The 13,889-nt window shown below is 39.0% G+C and overlaps 1 pseudogene; it reads left to right on the top strand.

The window, feature by feature from the left end:
* Positions 1–10,927: 10,927 nt before the first annotated feature.
* LOC113922226 lies at positions 10,928–12,018 on the top strand (annotated as a pseudogene).
* The last annotated feature ends 1,871 nt before the right edge of the window (positions 12,019–13,889 follow it).

Here is a 13,889-nt window from a genome sequence, read left to right as displayed (position 1 = left end):
GCGACTGCCTTCGGCTCAGGTCATGATCCTGGAGTCCCGGGATCGAGTCCCGCATCGGGCTCCCTGCTCAGCGGGGAGTCTGCTTCTCCCTCTGACCCTCTTCCCTCTCGTCCTCTCTATCTCTCATTCTCTCTCTCTCTCAAATAAATAAATAAAATCTTAAAAAAAAGTTTTTATTTATTTATTTGAGAAAGAGAGAGAGAGAGCACAGAGGGAGGGGGAGAGGGAGAAGCAGACTCCTCGCTGAGCAGAGAGCCTGATGCGGGGCTCAATCCCAGGACCCTGAGATCATGACCTGAGCCGAAGGCAGATGCTAAACTGACTGAGCCACCCAGGTGTCCCAGGCTTCTGTACTTCTTAGACAAAAGTTGGTTTTCTAAAAAAAATATTTTATTGTGGTAAGAACACTAAAAATGAGATTCACCCTCTTAAATTTTTAAGTTTACAACACAATATTGTTGACTGAAGATACAATATTGTACAGCAAATCTCTAGAATGTATTCATCTTGCTTAACTGAAACTTGATGCCCATTGATTAGTTTTGATTAGAACACCATCTCTCTATCTTTAAGTCATTTCTATCTTTCCAGCCCCACAGCCATCCCTCTTGCAGAATGCCTCTTTTTTCCTTTCCTTTCCCAATAGAAAGGGTCCCCCCTCTGTTCAGATGCCTCATATATCCTGTGCAAACTTCTTTTACAACACTCCATAAAACTTTCCTGTATGTACTGTTATGTGTCTGTCTCCCTCATGTTAGATGGCAAGCTTCTAGAGTTGGAGTCTTTTTTTTTTTAAGATTGTATCCCTGGCACCTAGTACTGTGCCAAGCACATAATTGGGTGCTTAACAAATGTTTATGAAATAAATAAATGAAAGAGTGGATGGATGAGTAAATAAAATAAAATGAAAAGTCTTGACTGTATGTTTCCTTAAAGCTATCTTCTTATAATTCCCTTTCTTCCTTCTTAAAGTTCTAGACTATGCTAGTATTTTCCAAATTTGAGTCTACAAATAGGTGCTTTCTTGGTGCCTAATAATAGGACTGTTAAAAATTCAAATTTAGTGGTATTGAGGTTGGGGCTGTACATTTGTATTTTTTTTTAAAGATTTTATTTATTTATTTGACAGAGACACAGCAAGAGAAGGAACACAAGCAGGGGGAGTGGGAGAGGGAGAAGCAGGCTTCCCGCTGAGCAGGGAGCCCGATGCGGGGATCGATCCCAGGACCCTGGGATCATGACCTGAGCCGAAGGCAGACGCTTAATGACTGAGCCACCCAGGCACCCCGTACATTTGTATTTTTAAGCATGTTTGGGAACTCATGATTTCAGATAATATGACTTTAGACTGCTTCTGCTTTCCCCCAAATTAATGAACTTCCCATGGTCAAATACCACAAATCCTTTCTACATCCCACTTTGTGGGTGCTACTTTCAGCAACTGTCACTGTTACTTCCTCCCAATTAAGAGTTTCCCTGTTTCAGTGGATTTGGAGGCACATCTACTTTAATACTCATCCTAGTTTTCTAAATTCCCTTAGTCTTGATCTTTGGCTTCTCTTTTTAAATGTCAAATGAATATGCCTCAAAAATGGTTCTGCAAAGCAGAGAATACTGGGGAAAAAAAGATGCAAAAAACAAAATAGCCCAAGAGAGATCATGTTTCAGTCTCAAGCTGTGGGGGTGAGTTTCATGGTGGTGAGGAAGCTGGAATGGTATCACACTGACCTTGCAGGGTCTTCTGCTCCATTGTTTCTCACTGACTCAAAGTTTGGATGGATCTCATGCAGTCATTTACTCCAAACTTCTAGTTTAAATAAAAGGAAATGGAACCCTGAGAGGATGGATGACTTGCCCAGTCACAGAGGTGGTGGCAGAGCCAGGCCTGACACATAACTTCCCGTTGGTACAATCCAGTGCTCTTTCTGAGAAACCAAAACTTTTTCTCTTATTTTACATTTTTACTTTCCCCCTTTATTATTCAAATAATACATGAATATGATAATTTTCCAAAGCTGCTTGACAGTATCCACTAAAGCTGAGCACCTGCAACCCTAGGGCACAGAAATTCCACCCCTCGGTATACACCCAATGGAAATGTGCACATATATTTACCAACAATGCTCATAGTAGCACTAATTCTAATAGTTCCCAAGTGGAAACACTTCAAATGCCCATCAACATTAAAATGAATAAACTATATTCAGTGACAAAATGGAATACAACAGAGGGCAATGAAATTAAAAACAAAAAACTTTGCAACTACATACACAAATACAAATTTTACACAAAATAATATTAAAGCAAATAAATCGTACACAAAAGAACATGTACTTTATGATTCCATTTTTTCTGAAAGTTCAAAAACAGGCAAAACATCTATGATGAAAACAGAGAGTAGTTACCCTCAGGTGTTAGTGTTAGAGGAATGACAAGAGGGGACGCAAGGGAGTTTCTGGATTTACAGGAATGTTTTGTTCCTTGATCTGGATGCTGGTTACACAAAGGTTCACATTTTAAAAGTTCACTAAGTTATAAATTTTTCTGTGGAGTGCATGTTTTTGTAATTTTTTAAAATAAATAAAATATATTAAAGATAGGATAGCTAATCTCTGTAGAAAATTGGGAATGCACAGGAAGTATTAAATAAGCTGATATCAGTTATTAATATTTTTGCATTTCTTATTATATTTTATGCATACACACCCTGTCTGCACTTTTGTAATCCCAAAATTACCAAAATCAATATTTTTTTCATAGCTCACATAGCAACAGAATCCTGACCCGAGCTGAATTTATTTAGTAATGAAACTTGACCTCAGGTGACATGAGATTATTTATAGTCTTAATTTATCCTAGTTGGAGTGAATATTCATACATTTCCTGCAGAAAGATTAATGTGCTTGAACATGGGATAATGCTTCAGATATCACTGAATCTTTGTAATCCTTGTAATTACCTTTTAAACTGTAACAATTCTGAATTCCAAAATACATCTGGTCCTAAGGATTTAATAGGTGGCTTTACGTACTTTTTTCTAAATGTTTTAAAACTTTTATTCTGACTTTCAGAGAATTCAAAGGAGATATACAGATGCAATCTGACAACACATGTGGATTTATTGTGGCTTTGTGTGGTAAGTAAAATAAAGTTGCCCTCCCCCGCCCCCCAACCAAAGATGTCTACACCCTAATCCCTAGAACCTGTGGATATATTAGGATAGAACCAGAGAGATGGCAGCGAGAGAAGCCAAACACTGCTGACTTTCAAGATGGAGGACAAGGACTAACAGCCGAGGAAAACAAGAAGCCACTGGAACCTGGAAAAGGCAAGAAAACAGATTCCCTCCTAGAAAGAAAGACATCTGAGGGAGACTCATTTTGCACTTCTGACCTTGAGAAATGTAAGATCATGAATTTGTGTTGTTTTAAGCCACTATTTATAGTAATTTGTAGCAATATGAAATCACACAAGTACATGTGTTTGTATGTATGTATATACATATGTGTGTATACGGTATGTATATGCCATAAATTTATACATACGCATATATATGCATACCTACGTGCACCCACATATGTAGTTGATATATATGCATTTTTTTAAAGATTTTATTTATTTATTTGACAAAGAGAGACAGCGAAAGAGGGAACACAAGCAGAAGGAGTGGGAGAGGGAGAAGCAGTATTCCTGCCGAGCAGGGAGCCCGATGTGGGGCTCGATCCCAGGACCCCGGGCTCATGACTTGAGCAGGAGGCAGATGCTTAACGACTGAGCCACCCAGGCGCCCCTAGATGCATTTTTTAACCAATATCCGAATCACACAATACCTGGCAGAGCAGAAACCCAGTAAGAATTTTAACTATATGAATGATTGAATGGATGATGCAAAGGAATTGAGAGTAGAGAAGAGTCAGTGGTTGGCCTGTATAATATCCTGCATAATAAATTTAAAACATCTGTGGCAAGCAACAATGAATGTAGTTGCTAGCTCACAAATTTGTAGGTGAGCTAGAGTAACTTAGTTTCACACTGCATGTCAGATAGGTGGTTTTACTCTATGAGGCTCTCAGCTTCCTGTATGGTGAAGGCAGATGCATGGTGGTGCATGGTGTTGGCATGCCCAACCACCCAAACACATAACCTACATCAAGTCTGCTAACTCACTGACCAAAGTAGATTACATGGCCAAGTCCAAACTCAAGAGGTAGGAAGTATATTTACCTTTTGTGAGAAAAACTTCAAAGTTACATCAAAAAGACATGAATATGTGGCACCTGGGTGACTCAGTCCATTAAGACTCGGACTCTTGGTTTCAGTCAGGGTTGGGATCTCAGGGGCGTGAGATCAAGCCCCGCATCAGGCTCTGTGCTCAGTGTGGAGTCTGCTTGAGATCTCTCCCTCCCTCCTCTGCCCTTCACCCCACTCTTTCTTTCTCTCTCTCTCAAATAAATAAATAAATAAATAAAATCTTAATTTTGAAAGACACGAGTACAAGGAGAGATGAAGAATTGAGACCTAAGATTTAATTTATCATAACTTCTCTTGCTGTTTGTCAAAAAGTCCTGCTGAAGCCAAATATAAACATTGGGATATGCCAACTAAATAATACCTTCAAGGACCCAAGAGGGAAACTGTACACTGTCATGGAAGAGAGAACATAAATGGGAGGTGATTATCAAGGAAAGCGGATTTCATCTGATTAGTAAGGAATTAACTAGGAGTGAGGATTGTTTTAAACAGCAATTTATAAATATCAGGAAAAGCATTCCTTTGTTTCTCTTTTAAACACATTTTATTTTTTTAAAGCAGTTTTAGATTCACAGCAAAATTGAACAGAAAGAACGGTGCATTCCAATATACCTCCTACTTGCCCTGCTCCCCACACCCCTGCTCTCTCACTATCAACATTCTGCACCACAGTGGTACATTTGTGAAACTGATTACCATGTATTGACATATCATTTTCACTTTAAGTCCATAATTTATATTAGATTCTCTCTTGGTGTTGTACATTCTATAGGCTTGGACAAATGTATAATGACATATATCCTCCATTATAGTATCTACAGAGTAGTTTCACTGCCCTAGAAGTTCTCTATGCTCCACCTATTCATTCCTCCTTCCCCATTAGCCCCTAACAACCACACATTTTTTTTATTGTCTCCACAGTTTTGCCTTTTCTGGAACGTCATATAGTTGGAATCCTACACCATTTAGCCTTGTTACATTGGCTTCTTTCACTTAGTAATATGCATTTAAGGTTCTTCTATGTCTTTGAATGTTTTGATAGCTCATTTCTTTTTAGTACTGGATAATATTCATTGTCTGCATGTACCACAGTTTATTTACTCATTCCCCTACTGAAGGGCATCATGGTTGCTTCTGAGTTTTGGCAGTTTTGAATAAAGTTGCTTTTTTTATTTAAAGATTTTTATTTATTTGAGAGAGAGAGAATGAGAGATAGAGAGCACGAGAGGAAAGAGGGTCAGAGGGAGAAGCAGACTCCCCACTGAGCAGGGAGCCCAACGTGGGACTCGATCCCAGGACTCCAGGATCATGACCTGAGCCGAAGGCAGTCGCTTAACCAACTGAGCCACCCAGGCGCCCCAATAAAGTTGCTTTAAACATCTGTATTCAAGTTTTTGTGTATACATACAGTTTCAATTCCTTGGGTAAATACCAAGAAGAACGATTGCTGGATTGTATGGTAAGAGTATGCTTAGTATTGTGGGAAACTGCCAAACTCTTCCAAAGTGGCTATATCATTTTGCATTCCATTCAACAATGAATGAGAGTTCCTACTGCCCTATATTCTCAACCAGCATTTGGTGTTTCCAGTGTTCCGGTATTAACTATTTTAATAGGTGTGTAATGGTATCTTGTTGTGTTTTTTGTTTTGTTTTGTTTTTAAGTAGGCTCCACACCAAGTGTGTGGAGGGCTCCACACTTCCCTGAGATCAAGACCTGAGCTGAAATCAAGAGTTGGATGCTTAACCTATTGAGCCACCCAAGTGCCCCTGTCGTTGTTCTTAATTTCCCTTTCCCTGATGACATGTGATATAGAGCATTCTTCCATATGCTTATTTGCCATCTGTATATCTTCTTTGATGAGGTGTCTCTTTTAGATCTTTTGCTCATTTTTTAATTGGCTTGTTTTATTTTTAAGAGTTCTTTGTATATTTTGGATGAATACTTTATTAGATGTGTCTTTTGTACATATTTTCTCCAAGTGTGTGGCTTGTCTTCTCATTCTCTTAACATTATCTTTCATAGAACATAAGCTTTTAATTTTAATGAGGTCCAGTACATCAGTTATGTCTTTCATAGATTGTGTGTTTGGTATTTTATCTAAAAAGTCATCACCTTGCCCAAGGTCATCTAAATTTTCTATGTTATCCTCTAGGAATTTTATAGTTTTGCATTCTATATTTAGTTCTCTGGTCTACTTTGAATTAATTTTTGTAAAGGTCATAAGGTCTGTGTCTCTACTTTTTGCATGCGGATGTCCACTTTACCATTTGTTGGAAAAACTATCTTTACTCAATTGTATTGCCCTTTGCTCCTTTCTCAAAGATCAGTTGGCTATACTTAATGTGGCTCTATTTCTGGGTTTTCTATTCTGTCCAACTGATCTACTTATTCTTCCACCAATATCACACTGTCTTGATTACTGTAGCTTACGGTAATTCTTCATGTTGGGTAGTGATGGTCCTCTGACTTTGTTCTTTTCCTTCAACATTATTTTGGCTATTCTGGCCTTTTGCTCAGAATCAGTTTGTTGATATTCATAACATGCCTTGCTAGGATTTAGACTTAGATTGTGTTGAATCTATAGATCTAGTTGGGAAGAAGTAATGTCATGACAATGTAACTGTTCCCATCCATTAACATGGAATAGCTTTTCATTTGTTGACCTCTTCTTTAATTTTTTTCACCAGAATTTCGTTATTCTTATATAAATCTTGCACATGTTTTGTTAGATTTATCCCTAAATATTTCATTTCTGGGGGTGCTACCACAAATGATATTGTGCTTTAAATTTCAAATCCCACTCATTCATTACTGGTATATAGGAAAGCTATTGATTTGCATGATGATATCCTGCAACCTTGCTGTAGTTGCTTATTGGTTCCAGGAGGGTTTTGTTGTTGTTGATTCTTTTAGGGTTTTCTACACAGATAATCATGTCATATACAAACAAAGTCAGTTTTATTTCTTCCTTCCTTATCTGCACACTAGTCATTTCCTTTTCTTGTTTTATTGCATTAGCTAGAACTTCCACTATGATGTTGAAAGCAGTGTGAGGGGGACACTCATTTTTTTTTTCTTAATCTTAGAGGGAAAGCTTCGAGTTTAAGTATGATGTTAGCTACAGGTTTTTGTAGATTTTTCTTATCCATCTGAGGACAAAAGGCATTCTTTTTTTTTCAAGTTTTTATTTAAATTGTAAAGTGTAATATTGGTTTCAGGAGTAGAATTTACTGATTCATCACTTACATATAATACCCAGGGCTCAACACAAGTGCTCTCCTAATATCCATCACCCATTTAGCCCATCTCCCACCTACCTCCCTCAATTAACCCTCGGTTTGTTCTCTATAGTTAAGGGTCTCTTATGGTTTGCCTCTCTCTCTTTGACAAAAAGCATTCTTAAAGCTGACAACTACTAGGTTATATTAAAATTGTGTGAAAAGTAGAATATACACTCCCTTATAATATTTCAAAGATGATCAGATTTATGTCATGATTTCTTAATTCAAAATTGGTTTCTAAAGTCTATGGATCAAGCAATTTTATCTTTATGAAGAGGTATACAAAGTTATTTCAGTGTCCACAAGTTCTCTTACTACTCATGGGAAAGGCGTGCAGCAACCCTAACAGAGATTTGCAGATTCTCTCTTATTACTCAAGAAACATTTCCAGGTTCTGCCTCTGGCCTCTTCTCTTAATGTTTTGCTTAGACTTTTAGTTCTTTCTTGTTTCCTTGTACCTTCCACAGCCATTTCAGATTCAGGCCAGGGATGTAATTTCAGTTTTACTCCTGAAAGCCCTGTGTCAGACTATTCTTACCTCACCTGCTATAGCTCATATCTCTATCCTCAGGCATTTCAGCCCCAGTTTGGGTCCTCAGAACACTGGTATTAGTCCAGCATTTCAGTTTCCAGCTTATCGACAAGAGACCCAAGGATGTGAATAGGTTGGACTATTAATACTAAGTACATCTTATGTTTATACATTTGTACTTTCTCAGGATTCTGTTTCACATCTTAAAAATGGAATACGTGATGCACATCATGGGCAATGCTGTGATCATTTACACATGTTAGATTCATCAGGACCTTTTAAAAACTTTACTCAGCTGGGTTCTTCATGTGATACAGTCTAAAAATACACTATGATTTTAGCAAATGGGATAGAAATTATCAACTTATTCTCATTAATCAATTTCATGAGATTAACTGTCTCTCAACATGAGCAGTTTTCATAGAAACCATAATCCAACCACTACTCGGGGAGGATAGTACCAAAACAAATGAATACAGGTATCCTGAAATAGTATTTCCTGCCATAAAATACCCCTGCCAGTACAACTATGAAACTTAAAATGACTGGCCAAGCTTCTGCCTCTGAAAAGTACCTGCTTTAGCTATTTACCAATTTCTTTCTTATATGCTATGTACATGATTTGTCTTCTTTGTCAGCTCCTCCCTTTGGATATATTACATATGCCAAAAGTGAGATTTTGAATACATATCTTCATTGGAACTTATTTGCTCAGGAAACTTGTTAATCAAATATGTTCCTGATATCTCATAGGCAAGATCGTTTTGGATAATTCACGTTATTTGTTATACGTGGATGTTATTAGATTAGAAGTTTGGGTTTTGAGGAACCTCACTGATTTCCTCAACAAATATTACTGAGTATCCACTATGGCATTGTTCTAAGTATTGGTGAAATACCATTAAATATTTTTTTTAAAAAATTGTGGAGTTTAAATTATGGTGGAATAGACTGCCTTTACTTAAGCAAGCAAAAAATTATAACATAATATGAGCAATAAAGAAAAAGCAGGGGATGGACAGATTTGGGACGGGGTGAGAAAGAAGCTATTTTAGATTGGGCTTTCAAAGAAGGCTCTCTTAGAAGATGATTATTGAATTTAGGCATGAAAAGAATAAGCAAGATGTTTTATAAATACATAAATGCAGAAAAATGATGGCTGAAAAATATTCTAGGCAATGAAAATTTGAGTTCTAGGCAGTAAGTTGGGAATATGGTTGATGTTTTTTTAAAGGGGCAAGGGTGTCTAAGGGAGTGAATAAGAGAAAAATGGCAGAGAATCAGATTATATAGGACTTTGACCACCATGGGGAGGACACTGGATTTTTTTTTCCTAAATATTATGGAAAACTAAAAGAGGTTTGAAAACAGGAGGTTGACATGACCAAATTTAATTTTTTTAAAGATTTTATTTATTTCTTTTGAGAGAGGGAGTGGACACATGTGCACGAGCAGGAGGGATGGGCAGAGGCAGAGGGAGAGAAAAAATCTCAAGGGACTCCACACTGAGTGTGGAGCCAGGCAGGGGGCTCAATCTCAGGACTGAGATCATGGCCTGAGCCTAAATCAGGAGTTGGATGCTCAACTGACTGAGCCACCCAGGTGCCCTCCCAGATTTAAATTTTAAAAGGATTACTAGTGGGGCACCTGGGTGGCTCAGTAGGTTAAGCGTCTGACTCTTGATTTAGGCTCAGGTCATGATCTCAGGGTTGTGATACTGAGCCCAGTGATGGGCTCTTCACTAAGCCTGGATCCAGCCTGCTTATGATTCTCTCTCCTCCTTCTGCCCCTCCCCTACTCTCTCTCTCTCTCTCCCTGCTAAATAAAATAAAATAAAATAAATTTAAAAATTTTAAAAAATAAAAGGATTACTAGTAATCCTTATAGTGTGTATTGTAGCGTGAGGACTACAAAAGAGAAAGTAGGGAGACCAATCATTTGGATGATGCAGTGGTTTGGGTAAAAGATGGTGTTAGCAGAGGCTGTGATAGTAGCACTGAGAAGGTCAGGAGTGGCGAGGATGGTCTGATAGAGGAGACATAATGATGACTCTTTTGGTGCTGAATAACTGGGTAGTACCTATTTTTTGAGATGGGAAATACTGGGAGAGGATGAGTTTTGGGGGAAGCATTTTACATATGTTAACTTTAAGATGCCTATTTAACAACGAAGTGGAGATGCCACAGAATGTGTTGGGTATCTGAGCCTGATTATCAGGGGATGGTTTGTACTGGAAATGTATGTGGAAATACATGCCATTCAAGTACTACAGATAATCTTTGCAACCATAGTCCTGGACAGGATCACCTACAGATTGACTCTAGCTAGAGAAATTTTGAGGTTGGATCCTTCAGGCACTCCCACAAGCAAACGGGGCCCAGATGAAGTGGCTCATGAGAGAAGAGGAAAGCCTGAGTTTCCACCACGTGTCTTTCCACCATTCACCCTGAACTTTGCTAATCCAGTCACTGGAATGTGACTTGATCACTATTTCTCTAAATATTTCTACATTAGGAACCAACATATCTGCCAATGGCTATTAACACAATATTGGTAATGAAAAGAAGTTTGAGACATCAACTCAACCATTTCCCTCTTCCACAGAATAACTAACAAATATATAATAAATTGACTCATCCTTATAGACATTCCCCATTAAACTTTAAATCTAAATTGAAAAAAAGAACACTTACTATATATTAAATATGTACCTCACTCACTTAGGAGTAAATGTAACAAATTACAGATATTCCAAACAAGATTTCTGATTAGTGTGGCCCGTACGGTGTGGAGGTCGTTGGTGTCACTTGCCAGCCGTCTGCGCCTCCTCCTGCCGTTCTGCTCCCTGCCAGCTTCAACTATGTTCTCCGCCCTCGCCCGCCCTGCCGGCGTCGTTCTCCGCCGCAGCTTCAGCACCTCCGCCCAGAACAATGAGAAAGTAGCCGTGCTAGGGGCTTCCGGAGGAATCGGGCAGCCTCGTGCGCTTCTCCTCAAGAACAGTCCCTTGGTGAGCCGCCTGACCGTCTAAGATATTGCTCATACGCCCGGAGTGGCCGCCGATCTGAGCCACATCGAGACCAGAGCAACCGTGAAAGGCTACCTCGGACCTGAGCAGCTGCCGGATTGCCTGAAAGGCTGCGATGTGGTGGTTATTCCAGCAGGAGTCCCGAGAAAACCAGGCATGACCCGGGATGACCTGTTCAACACCAATGCCTCCATTGTGGCCACCCTGTCTGCTGCCTGCGCCCAGCACTGCCCTGAGGCCATGATCTGCGTCATTTCCAATCCGGTGAACTCCACCATCCCAGTCGCAACGGAAGTTTTCAAGAAACACGGAGTCTACAACCCCAATAAAATCTTTGGGGTGACGACCCTGGACATTGTCAGAGCCAACACTTTCATTGCGGAACTGAAGGGTTTGGATCCTGCTCGAGTCAATGTTCCTGTCATTGGCGGCCATGCTGGGAAGACCATCATCCCCCTGATCTCCCAGTGCACTCCCAAGGTGGACCTTCCCCAGGACCAGCTAACAGCCATCACTGGGCGGATCCAGGAGGCCGGCACAGAGGTGGTGAAGGCCAAAGCTGGAGCAGGCTTGGCCACCCTGTCCATGGCGTACGCCGGAGCCCGGTTTGTCTTCTCCCTTGTGGATGGGATGAACGGAAAGGAAGGAGTTGTGGAGTATTCCTTCGTTAAGTCCCAAGAAGCAGACAGTGCCTATTTCTCCACCCCGTTAATGCTGGGGAAAAAGGGCATTGAGAAGAATCTAGGCATCAGCAAGATCTCCTCTTTCGAAGAGAAGATGATCGCGGAAGCCATCCCCGAGCTGAAGGCCTCCATCAAGAAGGGAGAGGAGTTTGTGAAGAACATGAAATGAGAGGGGCAGCCAGCGAGTCCGCTTCCCTAACTTACGAAGGCATCATGTCCCTGTAAAGGCATCTCCTGCCCCCTGTGTTTTGAGTTGTGTTAACCACAAGTGTTGTGTTAGCGTCGCCATCCCTTCCAAATCACCGGTCTGTCTGTGGGCGCATCAATAAAAGCAGGCTTTGATTTTCTTTTTCAAAAAAAAAAAAAAGATTTATGATTAGTGTGGAAATTCTCTCATGGACACACAGTAATGGGCACTTAGTGTACATACATATGTGCTTGCCATGCCACATATTGTATGGTAGTCAGATACGGTGTTCTGGTAATCTAGAAGTGCCTTGAACAGAGTGGTGAAAAAGTCTGAAACTGACTCAGATTATCCAAAAAGGTGGATAACTCAATTGTGGATAATCTCAATTTCATTTGATATCTTGTTTGCTCTTTGTTTTTCTTCTTTTATCATTGCTCAGTCTCTGGAACTTCCAACAGACTTAATAGCATTGGATGTTATTAGAAGCAAATATTTAAAATATGATAAAAACGGAAAGAAATTTTAAAGGTTAAATATGTACTAAAAATTGAGGCTAATTGTTTTTTAAGATGTATAATTTTGTCAAATCCCCTTGAAGAAATTAAGAAATAACTTTAACTCAGCCCAGTAGAGGAAACTGATACTTTTTAATAGAAGGAACTTTCCAAGAAAGGAATTAATTAGTCATAAGGGCCATTAAATCTCCTAAAATGAACAAAGGATTCCACTGGAAACTACATAAATATTCATAAAAATATTACTTTTACTGACAAGATGTCATTTGCTTTATTAAAATCACCTAATTTGAGTAAAGTATCCTCAGAGAGATATGAGAACACAGGGTGGTAGGAATATTAAATATGATAAATTTTTAACACTTCAATCCTCCTCTTTAATGCTTCTTATTTTTCTTTTTTGTAGCAAATGAGTTTAATGAGTTGCCTTAAAACTTGGAAATTATTATGTAATATGTTCCATCATAGTCTTTGGTGCAATGGCTTATTGGTAGTTCCTTCTCACTGATAGAAAAAGGCTATACTATCTAGGAAACAGTTTGACAAGCATAGGATGACAATTAGCATCCCTAAGTTCTACTTCTAAGTCATTCAATGAGTTATAAAGCATAGTGTATAAAACTAGGTTTGGCCTATCCACCCTGGATGATCTTAGACAGACAGTTGGGTTTTTAGTTATGGAACCTAGGACTGTCCTGCTGGATGCCAGGTGTAGTGATTATTTAAGTAGAGTTGGAATGGTATTTTCTTAATTAAAAATAGATGGTCTAAAAATCATCTCAGCTATGTGAATAAATATTTTTCCATGATGAATTTATGTTTCTCTAGAAACAATTTTAGGCTCAACATATCCTAAAAATCAACCCTAACGATATGTCAAAGTTTTAAAAAAATTGCATAGAGAAAGGAAAAAATGCTTTCTTCTGAAAGCTACAATTTTCACTTTAGTTTTTGTTATACTAGTCTCTGGTACTATATTATTTCTACTTTTGGAAGCGAGAGGTCAGACATTAGAATATCATTAGAATTGATCTACTTTGTTAAAAGATGTATTACTGGGCGCCTAGGTGGCTCAGTTGGTCAAGCAACTGCCTTCGGCTCAGGTCATGATCCTGGAGTCCCAGGATCAAGTCCCACATCAGGCTCCCTGCTCAGCGGGGAGTCTGCTTCTCCCTCTGACCTTTCCCCCTCTCCTGCTCTCTCTCTCTCTCTCATTTTCTCTCTCAAATAAATAAATAAAATCTTTAAAAAAAAAAAAGATGTATTACTGCAGAGGACCCCAAATCGGTTTTACACATGTGTCTCCGAAGCAGATATAACTATTCTTAAGATATTGGCAATTTTCACTAGGGTCAAATTGTGCTGACCTTTTAAATTACATCCAATTAATGTTTTACCTTATTAATTTT

Source organism: Zalophus californianus, chromosome 9, assembly GCF_009762305.2.
Source record: "Zalophus californianus isolate mZalCal1 chromosome 9, mZalCal1.pri.v2, whole genome shotgun sequence".
NCBI lineage: Eukaryota > Metazoa > Chordata > Mammalia > Carnivora > Otariidae > Zalophus > Zalophus californianus.
This window is presented reverse-complemented; position numbering and strand designations above follow the sequence as displayed.